Source organism: Somniosus microcephalus, unplaced genomic scaffold (assembly GCF_052327205.1).
Source record: "Somniosus microcephalus isolate GS21.2 unplaced genomic scaffold, FLI_Smic_1.0 unresolved_chr1, whole genome shotgun sequence".
Classification (NCBI taxonomy): domain Eukaryota; kingdom Metazoa; phylum Chordata; class Chondrichthyes; order Squaliformes; family Somniosidae; genus Somniosus; species Somniosus microcephalus.
In genome coordinates, this window is record NW_028225179.1 from 16,502,430 (window position 1) to 16,517,629 (window position 15,200).

Here is a 15,200-nt window from a genome sequence, read left to right on the forward strand (position 1 = left end):
CTGGTGAAATGGGCAGACACATGGCAGATGAAAGTTAACGCAGAGAAGTGCAAAGTGATATATTTTGGTCGGAAGAATGAGGAGAGGCAATGTAAACTAAATGGTACTAATTTAATGGGGTCGATTATTTCCTTTTATCGGCTCCCTCTGGAGATCACTGGCCCCGAAACTGCTCACAATGCTCTCCACTGCAATTTATTAACCAGCTCTAAATGGTTCAATTTTAAAGAGGGTGCAGGAACAGGGAGACATTGGGTGTGTGCACACAAACCTTTGAAGGTGGGAGGACAAGGTGAGAAGGATGTTAAAAATGATTAGGGTTCCTTTCTTTTATTAATAGACGAATAGAGCATAAAAGCAAGGAAATTATGCTAAACATTTATAAAGCACTAGTGTATTGCGTTCAATTCTGGGCACCACATATTAGGAAAGTAGTCAATGCCTTGGAGAGAGTGCAGACTAGAGTTACTGGAATGGTAGCAGGGATGGGGGACCTCATTTATGGGAAGAGACTGGAGAAGCTGGGATTTTTCTTCTTAGAGCAGTGAATGTCAAGAGGAGAGTTGATAGAAATATTCAAAATTATGAATGGTTTTGATAGAGATAAAAAAAGGAGAAACCTTAAAAATGTAAAAGAAAATATGATAAAATCCACCCAGGCGCAGTTGGGGGTTGAACCCATGATATTCGGCTTATGTGACAGATGGCCTTACCACCTGGCCACCACGCCGTACATCAGCCTTTGCTGTGAGGTTGAGGGAAGGCAGAACAGACACTTGTATACAGGAATAAAATGAGATGGTGGAGCCAGCAAATAACCGCCTCATTTAGATGAATCTTTTCATAAAGCCTTTCAGAGAATCACAGAATCCTACATCACAGAAGGAGGCCATTTGCCCCGTCGTGCTCTTGGAAGAGCAATCCAATTATTCCCAGTTCGTTCCCCATACCCCTGCAAAATTTTCCAATTCAAGTATTTATCCAATTCCCTTTTGAAAGTTACTATTGAATCTGCTTCCTCCACCATTTCAGGCAGAGCATTAAGATGATAATAACTTGTAATGTAAAAAAGAAAATCTCCTCATCTCCCCTCTGGATCTTTTCCAATTCGATGTCGTCTGTTGTCGTCTGGGTGTTGCCAGGAGTGGAGGATTTTGACTCTGAGGAAAGATTGGAGAGGCTGGAGTTGCTTTCTTTGGAACAGAGGAGGCGGAGGGGAGGCTTAATTGAAGTGTATAAAATTATGAGCGGCCGAACTATAGTGGATAGGAAGCATCCATTTTAGTTAGCAGAGAGGCCAATAACAAGGAGGAATAGATTTAAAGTAATTGGTAGAAGAATTAGAGGGAAGTTGAGGAGAACTTTTATCACCCAAAGGGTGGTGGGGTCTGTAACTCACTACCTGAAATGGTGGTAGAGGCAGAAACCCTCATCATATTTGAGAAGTACTTGGATATGTACTTGATGTGCCGTAAACTGCAAGGCTATGGACCAATAGCTTGAAAGTGGGATTAGGCTGGATAGCTCTTTCGACCAGAGCCGATGACCCTCCTTCTGTGCTGCAAATTTCAAAGATTCTATGATTCTAACAGGTACTGATTTTCCTAGGTGCCCTGGGCATAGCTGTGTCCGACAGCCAACATCAATTCAATTTCAATTTTATTTGTCACGTAACCAAATACAACAAGTGAAATCCAGTAAGTGAAATGCTTTTTCCTTAACAAACCGAGCGCACCAAGCAGCAAGGACACTTTGCTACCTGGTACACACGGAGCCCGCAAGGACGGCAGCCATCTTCATCGGCGCCATAAAACAGCGCCCAAACAGGGACAGGAACAACATCACAGTGGGATCTTTCTGTGTAGAAATCGGCCGCCGTATTTTCTTATATTATAAGCAGTGACTACGCTTCAAAAAGTACTTCATTTTCTGTAAAGCAATTTAAACAAAAATCACCATTCATGGGATGTGGATGTCGCTAACAATATCAGCATTTATTGCACAATCCCACTTGCCCTTGAGAGGGTGGTGATGAGCCCCTTTTAGAACCACTGCAGTCCGTGAGGTGAAGGGACCCAGAGTGCTGTTAGGGAAGGATGTCCCGGATTTTGACCCAGCGACAATGAAGGAATGACGATATATTTACAAGTCAGGATGGTGCATGCCTTGGAGGGGAACTTACAGGTGGTGGTGTTCCCATGCGCAAACTGCTCTTGACCTTCTAGGAGGTACAGGTCGCGGTTTTGGGAGGTGCTGTGGAAGAAGCTTTGGCACTTGTGCAGCGCGATATTTACTTTCCACATATCAGCCCAAGCCGGAATGTTGTGCAGGTCTTTCTGCATGCAGGCCAGGATTGCTTCATTATCTGATGAGATGAGAATGGAACTGAACACTTTGCGATCATCGCTGAACATCCCCACGTCTGACCTTATGATAGAGGGAAGGTCATTGATGAAGCAGGTGAAGATTAACTCCTGCAGTGATGTCCTGGTGCTGACATGATTGACCTCCAACAACCACAAGCATCTTCCTTTATGCTAGGTATGTCTCTAACAGTGGACTTTCCCCCGTGTCCACCCACAGGTTCCATTGACTTCAATTGTACTCGGGCTCCTTGATGCAACACTTGGTCTAATGCTGTTTTGCTGCGAAGAACAATCACTCTCACCTCGCCTTTAGAATCCAGCTCCTTTGTCCATGTTAGGATCAAGGCTGTAATGAGGTCTGGAAACTAATGGTCCTGTCGGGACTCAAACTGAGCATTGGTGAGCATTAGGACGTCCCAAGGTCGTGAAAGTTGCTATAGGAGTGCAAGTTCTCTTTTTTACTGTTTAAAAACGACTAACATATGCATGATGTTTATTTGTAGGAACAGATGATCATCGAGCTGAAACCTTAACCCTACCTTCCTCTCCCCACAGATCGTGCCAGGGTGTCCCAGCATGGCTCATTTATAAATGTTGATATTAAATAAGTGGTTCCTTCTGCAGTGGGGGAAGAGTTAAACTGACACCGCTGGCAGTTTTACTGAATGGTGTAATAAAGAAAAAATCTAATAGGTATTTGCAGTAGTAAGCTTTTTCTAAAGTGCTGAACTGGCAGTTGAGACAACCTAAGCAGTAGTGTTAGAACTGCATACTGTGTCAATTAGTGAAATTGGAAATAGTCGGATGTGGAAAACATAAGAGGCCTAGAGGATGTAAGTTCTGTTCTGGCAGGAAAGTAAAATAATGAGTTGGAAGTAAAGAGACCTACAGAGGCAGGAATGGAGGACAATGAGTCAGAAGTACAATGTTGATGAGACCCTATCTGGCATAAAGAAAGGTCATAGGTGCAACAATAGCTTGGGGGATAACGGACATATAGGTTTGCGATAATAAAAGTGGTACATTAATATAACGCAGCATAGGCAACCAATCAGTGAAGATGCATACGGGCCAAGATCCAATCAGGTGGCAGGAATGAATTCTGACCGAGCTGGACATATATGTTTTAATGTATAAAAATGTACTGTTTGCTGCACCAATTTGGTGAAGTCTGGCTATGACAGAGCAGATTGTCTCCCCACCAGTGTAATAAAGATGATTGATTATCGATCCGAAAACCTTGTGTCGAGTGTTGGTTTGAAATACTCCACAGCAATTGGCATCACGAACAGGATCCCACATGGATGGGTGGCATGGGAGAGTGAAGCTGAGCAAAAATGTAAGTTATTTTGAAAAACCACGTACAGTTAGGGCAAGGCAACACCGTCTCGTGTCCACCGCCCCTTTGGAATCAAAGAACTAAAAGGTTTGAATCAATAAGTCAAGCGGTCTTGGGGTTCAGGTGAAATACGCAGAACTATAGGCGTGGTATGTGTTGCAAGTAGTGCGTTAACTTTGGAGTAAAAGTCTAAAGCGTACCTCTGACAGCTCGAGTTACAAGCAATGCAGAAAGTTTAAGCATACCTCTGACAACTCCAGTTGCAAGTAGTGTTAAGCATACACCTGACAACAAGTTACCCGAACAAAATTGTTGCAAGTATGGACTCACCCTGCGAGAGTAAATAAGGGAGCTACCTCTGACAACTGCGGTTGCAAGTACCGTCTCACACTGTGAGAGTAAAGCAAGGATGGTACCTCTGACAACTGCGGTTGCGAGAGTAAAGGATGGGACATACCGCTGACAACAATTAACCATGGAAAGTGAAAAACTCGAGGGGGCTTGGTGGGGTCGCTGATACACTGTTTAATGGACAAAAATAAAAGATGCAATGACAAAATTGTTAATAACGATTGGCAACCGAACGACCCACCGGCCAAACAAAGAGAATGGTGGGCTAAAGAAACAAAATTAAAGGAAGAAGGGCCATCATTTTAGTGGCTCATGCATATTATGAGTTGTGCAGCTGTGCTCGAGTTTGGACCAAAAACGGGTGCCAAAATTGTACCCAAGTACCCATAATGGCAACAGCTCCTGTAGCGCCATCTGAGGTGAAAAGAGTAGAGGAGGACAGGATAGACTGGGATGCGCTGAGCCGAAAAGTTGCTGAACATGACCCCGACTATAATGATGGGGAAATCTCGCCCCCATATGACGACATAAAAGTGGCACCTATTAAGGTGGAATTTATTCCGGTCACCCCGGCGGTGCCTATACTTTTAGGGGCACCCCCAGGCACCGTAGCGATCCCAGCAGTACCAGTTCAGGTATAAATCACTTATGTATCTTTCTCCACAGGAGATAAATTAAAGTTGCTTCAAATTCTGCCGGAACTAAAGCTCCGACAGAGTATTGCCATATTTTGGCAGAAACTAAGAGAAATGAGAATATGTCACAACTTCCACAACCGGGATGTTGATGGACTAGTGCGGGCAAAAATGAGCGAAGATATGTTGGGTCAATTACCGCAACAATATGGTGTCAAGATGTAGCCCCTGTAAACCAGCAATGAGATGTGGATTATACGGCTTTTAGGACCGCTGTTACACAAGTTTTAGGATTAGTACCAGTAAACTGGGGACTAGTCATGGGAATTAGTCAGGGGAAAGGGGTGTCAACCCACGATTATGGAGAACGGAAGTGGACTAGTTTTGTAGCCCACTCCAGTATAATAGCACCACAACGAGACAATTTGGCATTTTTGAAAATGTACAAGGGCTGAGTCGTGCCCATCAGGCCATAGTACAAATTGGATTGGTCACCATACAGACCTTTGATGAATTGATCAGATGGGCGACTGAGGTAGACAACCAGCAGAAAGTTAAGGTGGCTGCCTTGGAGGAACAGATAGCTGCAGTAAAGGAGATGGAAGACTGTATAAAATGCAATAGGCTTGGGCACAAGAGTTATCATTGCACATTAACTAGGAAAGACACAGGAAGGAGATGTAAAAACTGTAATAAATCTGGACACGAACAGCGAGACTCTTGGTCCAAGGGAGGGGGGAAGGAAGGTCAAGGCTCAAGACAACAAGAGGCAGCGTGTAGCGAGCAGATAACGGGCGAGGCCAATATGAATAAGATTCAATTGATCGAACTAATCAAAACCCTGTCACAGTCCCGCTAGGTGTCATCGGCCCTCGGTACAGGCACCGATCCCCGTCTGGAGCTAACAGCACTGTTATGGGGCCAGCAGTGCTATATGTTAGCTGACACAGGGGCATCAGTGTCTATAACCAATTTGGACCTCCCGCACACACAAACCTCAAAACCTCAATAATGATACAAGGAGTGGGCGGGAAGAGCAATCGCGCTTACAAAAACGGGACACAATTATTGGAACTAGGAGGAATTTTTCTCCCATTACAGTTATGGGCATGTGATAACCCAGAGGGAACAATCTTAGGCGTGGATAAAACAAGTGAACTGGACCATGTGACAGATGTATGAAATAAGACAGTACTACGAAAGCGCGTAATTGATGATAAATTTGAAGCCAGGATTATGGCCAGTTATATGGTAAAGATCGGTAGTAAAGGGATTGGGAACAATACGGAATATGGGGAGTCCTATGCCAGGTGGTGGAAGGAGTATGGGTCACCTCTAAATAGGACTGTGGACTAACTACAATTAACCCTATCATGATACCCGGACCGGAGCACAAGGCGCATAGACAATACCCGATAAAACCAGCAGCCAAAGAGGCCGTATTCAGGATAATAACCGAGTTACTGAAACAGGGAGTGTTAAAAGAAACCACAGCAACCACAAACTCACCAATTTGGCCGGTAGGTAAACCAGACAGATCAGAACTAGTGACTCTCACGGAAGCATTGAAATTGGCAAAAGGAAAACGAGTAAATATATACACAGACAGTAGATATGCGTTTGGGGTAGTGAATGATTATATGACAGCGTGGAATATGAGAGGATATGTAACCTCCGGAGGAGGAGAAATACAGCATGAGGAAGTAGTGAGAGACCTAGTAGAAGCGGTAAAAGGAGCAGAAGAGGTAGCAGTGAATAAAATAAAGGCACAGCGCAAGGTAGTGAGCGAGCAACAAAAAGGAAATATGCTGGCTGATCAGGCAGCAAGAACAGCAGCGGACACAGAGATCCCTATACCAATAGCTGCAGGTAGAATAACAGCAGAGGAAGTGAACATTAAAAGAATCCAAGAGGAGACCGAAATGGAGGAGCAGGAGCAGTGGATCAAGAGAGGCGCAGCCAAAGGTAGAGATGGAATATGGAAAAAGGATCACAGGGGAACTTGTTGAAAATGTACCATGAGCCAGACCATGGGGGGCGGAATGGCATGATAGGTAGGCTAAGTACAGATTGGTGGTGGAGTGGAGTGGGAAAAGATGTGGCAAGATACTGCAGACGCTGCATCATCTGTGGACAACACAACCCAGGTAGGCCCATAAAGGTTAGAATAGCTCACCAGCCACGACACAAAGGCCACTGGGAAAGCCTCCAATTAAACTTTACTGGAACCCTACCGAACAGTAGAGGGAAGAAATACTGTTTAGTGATCATAGACCAGTTTAAAAGGTGGGTGGAAGCATTCCCTACTGTAGTGCTCAGACTGTGGCCCGAATATTTGCATACGACGTGATACCGAGGTGGGGATCCTGTTACAAATAGGTTCAGATCAAGGTACCCACTTTACGGGAAAGGTAATGAAAGAAACTTGTAAGTTACTGGGAGTAAGACAGAAGTTGCATGTCCCCTACCATCTGCAAAGCTCAGGCATGGTAGAGCGAATGGACAGAACCCTGAAAAAAGCCTTAAGCAAGGCCATAGCTGAAACTGGACAGGGGTGGGTGGATGTCCTTCCATGTATCCTGATGAGGCTGAGCGTCAACTCAAACAGGATGACCGGACTGACACCACATGAACTCATGAGTGGACAAGCAATGTGTCTGCCGGAAGTATTAGCATCTGGTAGCGAGGGACTAGGACCATTAAATGATAAAATTAGGAAATACGTACAAACATTGGATAATCAATTGAAAGAGCTCTAACAAGAAGTTAAAGAACAACAAGACATCAGAGATAAAAATACACAAAAGTAGTGGTCCTCGGAGCCCCTACCCAAGGTGGGCGAGCAGGTAGTTATTAAAATATTGCCAGAGAGATCGGGATTCTCACCTAGATGGACCAGAACATTTGAGGTTATCATGACCAGCGATATGTGCGCATGTATACATATGAGGGGAAGGGATAGATGGAAACATTGGACACAACTAAACCGGTACAACAATAACCCATCTGATCTTAAGTCCCACAGAAACAATGGAATAAACACCGGAGATGAGCTACCTCTGGTGACAACCAGACCTCTGTTTAAATTACAGATAAACATGGATCCCGTAAGATGGATTGTCATAACTACCCTGATGACAGCATTTATAAGTACAAATAACGGGCTGGAAGAAATGGACTGCAGGTTAAGATCCCATAATGGCGACTTCATGGAGTCTTCATCATATCACACAGTTAGGAGTGTGAAAAACAAGGAAAATGATGTTACAGGTGTAACGGTACCTGGGTGAACTTGGATCAACAACCATGCGGACCCTGTAGAATGAATAAATGCCAGCAATATGGTAGAATGTAATAGACACTGGCAGGTGTTGGCTCAAGTAGGGGGAGGATATGTCCTGAGCTGCGTGGAAAATGATATAAGATGGACTATTGTACACGGCATTACAACACCTCAACCAACAACAACAAGGACCACACCACAAAGGTTAACCCTAGAAACAGCAACACCCCCAATCACAGCAATACCTGAAGAATGGAGGTGTCCGAAATGGACGCCTTGGCCTGAAAATGGACTGGTGATATTCACTGAGGGAGAACAATTGTATGATAGTGCGAGACACGAAATTGTACCGGTACTAATGAACTTAACCATGTTACAATGGCCAGGATATTCTGAAAGGTTTACTAAAACTAGAAAATTCTATGCATATATGATAAAGAATGTAATTAACCAAGCTGCTGATGTGACAGGGGCTACTGACGTTAGGGGACATGCTGCATTTCACCAAAGGATTAAGAGGCGCTTAGTAACCGATATACCCATGGGAATAAACACAGAAACCACACAGTGCAGATAGAGGCCATTTCGGCCCATCGAGCCTGCACCGACACATATCCCACCCGATCCCCACAACCCCTACACCAACACATATCCCACCCTATCCCCGCATATTTAATCCCCCTAACAACTAAGGGTCAATTTATCATAGCCAATACAACCTAATCCACACATCTTTGGACTGTGGGAGGAAACCGAAGCACCCGGAGTAAACCCACGCAAACACAGGGAGAATGTGCAAACTCCACACAGACAGTCGCCCGAGGCTGGATTCGAACCCGGGTCCACTGGCGGTGAGGCAACAGTACTAACCACTATGCCACCGTGCTACCCATACGGGGACATCATTCATTAATGCCCTAGATATACAAGGTGTCCAAAGTAGTGTGGAACGAATACAAAGGGTAATACAACAGATTTTAGAGAAGGAAACTGGTTTGGTTCGACAAGGATCAGAGTTGGGAGGACATACGATAAGGAAGTTACTCAAGGGAATCAAGGTTACAGAGGAACATGCTAGCATTATCAACAAACCAAACCATAGAGATGAGGAACAGGCAAAAGACGGGGTAGGAAGAGGCTTGTGTTAAGCCTATGGCCAATGGATCACTGGACAGTTAAACATAATCTGGCACAGATACAGCGAGGCGAGGTACCAGACTGGATTAACAGCCCACAGCTCTGTGGCCTGAGCCAGAATTCAGGCCCTCTGACTGCTTGTACCCTCAAAGGGATGACCAGAGTATATCCAGTGATACAAAAATGTAAAGCAGAAGTGACAGCAATGATAGGCATCGTACTCCTGATGCCAGTGGTGGGACTAGACATGGCTCCATACCCACAGCACCAGTTAACAAACATAGGCATAGTGAGGGGTGAGACATACCTCCAATACTATTCAATTGATACCTATGCCATCAGGAAGAATGATACTATGAGAGGAGTCTCCCTAAACGGATGCCACAGGAAAGGCACGCTTACGATGTGCCCACATCCAGTAGGAGAAGGCCCTATGGATGAGTGCGCCTATAATAAGACAGAGAGTGTGTGTTGGACTTATCACATGTTGATCACCATCACACCCGCTCGGGATATAAAGGTGAAGGGGAGTATTGTAGAGCCACCACAGAGGCTGAGTACCAATATAGTAACCTTGTATGTGCAATCACAATGCCTAACTTCTGATTTACGCCAAAGATCCCTGTCACAATTGGACACACCAGATTGGTGTATGTACATTCAAGGGAGGAGATAAAGCTAAATGTGCCAGATAGTCTAAAGAAAGCGTTGGTCAATTATGAAGTACCAGAAGGGACCGCAATACCCCACCTGCAAGAGGATCTGCAAGAATTGAAAGAGGATTTAAGTAAGATGGTGAAACAATACATAGTGCTGCAAAGGGACCTTGGGGAATTAGAAAGGGTCATAGAGATAGAGCTACAGGAGTTCCCGTGGTATGAGAAGCTGTGGGATTGGGGAATGAATGTCAACATACACCCATGGATCCGCATCATTTCCCATATATAATAGTGTTAGTACAGTTATTCATGGCTATATGATGGGGAATAGCAGCATGCACCGCTTGTAACAAGAAACGGACCAACAAAGAGCTAAAGCGAAGCGGAAAGTGCTGGAAAAAACAAGTTTGCTCTAGACATGATGGGTATGCAGGGCCTCCCGAGCCAGCGCCTGATCACCACATGGGGCAGGAGGCACAGCAATGCTTATACATGTTGTTTAACTTGGGTAGTGGCCAAGTACCAAAAGGGGGGATGGCAGTGGGGAATGAGTTAAACTGACATCGCTGGCAGCTTCACTGAATGGTGTAATAAAGAGAATAATCTAATAGGTCTTTGCAGTAGTAAGCTTTTTCTAAATTGCTGAACTGGCAGTTGAGATAACCTAAGCAGTAGTTGTAGAACTGCTTACTTAGTCACTAAGAGACAATTTCAAATAGTCGGAGGGGGAAACCATAAGAGGCCTAGAGGATGTAAGCTCTGTTCTGGCAGGAAAGTAAAACAATGAGTTGGAAGTAAAGAGGCCTAGAGAGGCAGGAAAGGAGGACAATGAGTCAGAAGTGCAATGTTGAAGAGACCCCATCTGGCATAAACAAAGGTCATAGGTGCAACAACAGCTTGGGGGATAATGGACATGTACTTTTCCGATAATAAAGGCGGTACTTTAATATAACGCAGTATAGGCAACCAATCAGTGAATATGTATACGGGTCAAGGACCAATCAGGTGGTAGGAATGAATTTTGAATGAGCTGGACATATATGTTGTAATGTATAAAAATGTAGGGCTTGCTGTACCAATTTGGAGAAGTCTGGCTAAGACAGAGCAGATTGTCTCCCCACTGGTGTAATAAAGACAACTTGATTATCGATGCAAAAACCTTGTGTCAAGTGTTGGTTTAAAATATTCCACAACAATTCTATAGTTATTAATGACTTAGAAAATTCCTATATCCACGTTTGCCGAGGATGCAAAGGCTGGTGGTATGGTAAGTCGTGTAGACAGCAGCATATAATTACAAAGATATATTTATAGATTAAGTGAATGGGCGAACCAGTGGCTGATGGATTTCAACGCAGGTAAGTATATCGTCATTCATTTTAGACCTAAAAAGTAGATCCGAGTATTAATTACATGGTGCAGAGCTCGGAACAGTGGAGTTCCAAAAGGGTTTCGGGTCCATGTACACAGATCACTGAAATGTAGCAGTAAGGTACAAAAATAATCAAAAAAATAGAATAGAAAGGAGATGAAGTTATTCTACAGCTATACAGAGACCTGGTTAGACCACATCTGGAGTTCTGTGTACAGTTCTGGGCACCGCCTGTTAGAAAGGATAGATTGACCTTAGAGGAAGTGCAGTGCACATTCACCAGAACGTTACCAGCGCTCCAATGGTTAAAATATGAGGAGAGATTACATAAACTGGGCTTGTACTTCCTGGAATATAGAAGGTTGTGGGGATTTGATTGAGGTTTTTAAGATTTTGAAACGAATTGATAAGCTAGATAGAGATAAACCTTTTTTCGCCGTTGGTGGGGGAGCCGAGGACAAGGGGACATAATCGTAAAATCAGAGGCAGGCCATTCGGGAAAGAAGTTAGGAAACATTTCTTCATGCGAAGGTTGGTAGCAGTGTGGAACTCTCTCCCACAAAATAGGAGTATATTCCAGCTCAACTAATAATGTAAATCTGAGATCGGTACGTTTTTGCTACACATGCGTTAAAATGATCTGGAGCCAAAGCAGCTGGATGGAGTTAAGACACAGCTCAGACAGGAATTCAATGAATGGCGAACAGGCTCAAGGGCCTCCTCCGGTTCCTATGTTCAGTACACCAATTGTAAATGAAGAAACGCTGTCTTGAAGGGTGAATTATAAATATGGCACCATCCTTTGCAGAGATCATAAGCGTTTTCTTACCAAAAATAGCTTTAGTTTTTACTTTCAACCTCGTTGCCTGAGCATCTACCAGGAGTGGGGTTCGAACCCAAGCAAACACACCGTCCATTGGATCTTAAGTCCAACGCCTTAACCACTCGGCCACCCTGGTGATAAAAACCCAGCCGCGCAGTGCTTGAAAATTCGACAAATCCCTTGCTGACTAAGTTTAGTTTTCAGCGCAGAGCAAACTATGCATCAGCATAATCCGAAAATGTGAGAGGATAAAGACAGCAGCTGGGCAAGTAATGCATTGAGCTGACCGTTCGTAACTAGACAAGAAACCCCTCGGCTTTTAGCCCACAGAGCATGTAACCCTCCCATCAGCACTGAAAACCTTTGAAGGAAGAATGTTAAAATGCAGGTCAAACACTCAGGATCAGCAAGCTCTAAACTGAGCCAGCGCTTAAAGGGTTATATTATAAAGTGCAGAGTAAAATGTTGTGGGGGAGCGATGGGGAGAGTGACCGAGAGAAAGTAATAGTTGGAGGGATAATCAGAGACCCAATTAGCAAAGCTTACAGAAAGTGACTGAGACTGAGTGAGACATACAGAGAGACTGACAGATGGTAAGAACAACAGAAACAGAGAGAAATAGAGCGAATCATAGAGCGAGAAAAAGAGAAACATCACATTAAAGGTGAGAAAGTCGCTGCCGGCTCGGACGGGAATTAAAGCCATGACCTGAGGTTTACCGGTGAAAACACAAGCTCACTGAGGGAGAGCATTGTCCCATCATAGAACCATAGAATGACGCACTTTCCCCACAGCCCTGCACATTGTTCGCCATCAAGTATTTATCCAATTCCCTGCTGAATGTGACTATTGGATCAGCGATCGGATCTGCTTCCACCAACAGTTCAGACAATGCATTCCAGGTCATAACTACCCTATGAGCAATAATACAATCTCATCGTCTGAGTAATAAAGCAATCTCATCTCACCTCGCGCTCTATTGCCAATTAAATTAATAATTTAAAGCTCAGGTCGATAGTTTTCTGTCAGACAAGATAGGGATTGATTTGGAGTCAAAGCAGGTGGGTGAAGTTAAGATCCAGGTCAGGCATGATCTCACTGAATGGCGGAACAGGCTCGAAGGGTTAAATGACCCACTCCTGTTTCTATTTTCTGTCAATCAGCGGATAGCCTGCTGTAAATGTAGGAACGCTGCCTGGAAATGTGAGATATAAATATTAAAACTTCCTTTGCAATGGTTACAATTCTCGGACGAATTATCACATCCACCGGCAGCAGTGCTCGAAACCACACGAACTGAAGTACACTCGATCTTTAAAAGGAATCCTTCAACCGCCCTGCTGATTTAAACAGCGACGCGCAGTTGTACACAATTCGACAAATTCCTTTCACATGAACATACGAACCCATTGATAATGCCAGTGATTTGAAAGCTGCTGTGGAAAAAAACAACAGTTACTTTCCAGTTTCCTGGTCCTCATCGTCTCCCTTTCACTGTGGGCGTCCAATCCCTCTACACCTCCATCAGCCACCAGGACGGCAGGAGGGCCCTCCGCTTCTTCCCTGAACGGAGGCCAACACAGTCACCATCCACCAGCCCTTCCTCCACCTGGCTGCCCTTGTATTGAAAATACATGGAACTAATTCTCCTTTGAATCCATTCACTTCAACCAAATATGCCCAGCTGCTCCCATAGCTAACTTGACGACACTTCCTCCCACCTTGATTCGTGTAAGGGCTCTATTCCTTTTTCTCAGTTTCTCCATCTCCATCGGATCTCTTCTGATGATGCCACCTTCCGATATGTTTTACTTTTCCTTCAACCAAGGAATCCCCTCCACCATGGTGGACAGGACTCTCGACTGTTCCATTTCCCGCACTTCTGCTCTCGCCCATTCCTCTTCCTCTCTGAAGCACGATAGGATTTCCCTTGTCCTCACCTTTCACCCCACCAGCCTCCACATTCAATGGATCATCCTCCACCATTTCCACCACCTCCAGCTTGATCCCATCACCAAACACATCTTCCCCTCTAGTCCCCTTTCAGCAGTCAGAAGAGACCGCTCCCTCTGCGACACTCTGGTCCACTCATCTATCACCCGACCACCCCTTCCCCTTCCCACGACACCTTCCCGTGCAAGCGCAGGAGGTGCAACACCGGCCCTTTTACCTCCTCCCTTCTCACTGTCCAGGGACCCGAACACAACTTCCAGGTGCAACAACGATTTACTTTTCTTCTTGCAATTTAGTAAACTGTAATTGCTGCAGACTCCGCTACATTGGGGAGACCACACAAAGATTGGGTGATTGCTTTGCGGAACACCTCAATTCACTTTTGAAAGTTCCTATTAATATGCTTGGATCTCCCATGTTGATATAATAATGCAAACCTAAGTGAAAGGACGCTGGGATAGTTGGACCAGTGAATCATCTTAAAGCATTCTAACATAAATCATCTTAAATCATTCTAACATTTCCCCCCTTTAGACACAGAATTTGAGCAATCACTCTGAGCCAATTAACTTTCTTTCTGTCTTTACCGTTGATCTGCTTGGAGTTTACAGTCGATTACTGTTACATTGATATCAGCACACCGAACATGTCCACACGGCTCCAATGGCTCCTTTGGTCTTATTTCATTGGTTGATAATTATTCCTGAGTTCCCCCGCACTCCAGGCTTGGGAGAGCTCTCTGCTGACCCGGCTCCTTGTTTTCCTCTTCAATTGTGTAAGGGCTTGTCTGAGCAATACGTACACAATGATGACCAGGACCAGTAGACGGCATTGGAAAATAATTAACAGTTGTGAAATAATTCTGAACAACGGGTGTATCAAGATGTTATTGACCTGCTCCCACCGTGATTTCCTTCCCACTCCCTCTAGCTCTGTTAGCAGGTTTTCATTTTCCTGGTGTAGTTGGTGCAGGTGTTTTCCTGAGATCTCGGTTCGTTCTGTAATCTCTTTTAGTTTTAGTGTCGTGTGTTGGGTGGCGGAGGGGCGTCCAGTGGATATCCAAATCCAATCAATATTTTGTCAGTGTCTGAGAGCATATCACCGTGCAGTGTGATGTTCGTAACATTATGCTTGATCACTGGTATCAGGATCTCATGAACTATCTTGGTGACCTAGGTTGGTTCAAAGCAGAAAGAGGAGTGGGTGACAGGGCAGGTGAGGGGTCCGTATTCACAGAGGCTGCGGCCGTAGCGACACAATAGCGCCCCTGTGCGACACAACT

The 15,200-nt window shown here is 44.7% G+C and overlaps 1 non-coding gene across 1 annotated transcript; it reads right to left on the reverse strand.

The window, feature by feature from the left end:
* Positions 1 to 12,017: 12,017 nt before the first annotated feature.
* On the reverse strand, positions 12,018 to 12,101 carry trnal-uaa (transfer RNA leucine (anticodon UAA)). The gene has a single exon. It is a non-coding gene; the product is annotated as a tRNA-Leu (tRNA).
* Positions 12,102 to 15,200: the final 3,099 nt, after the last annotated feature.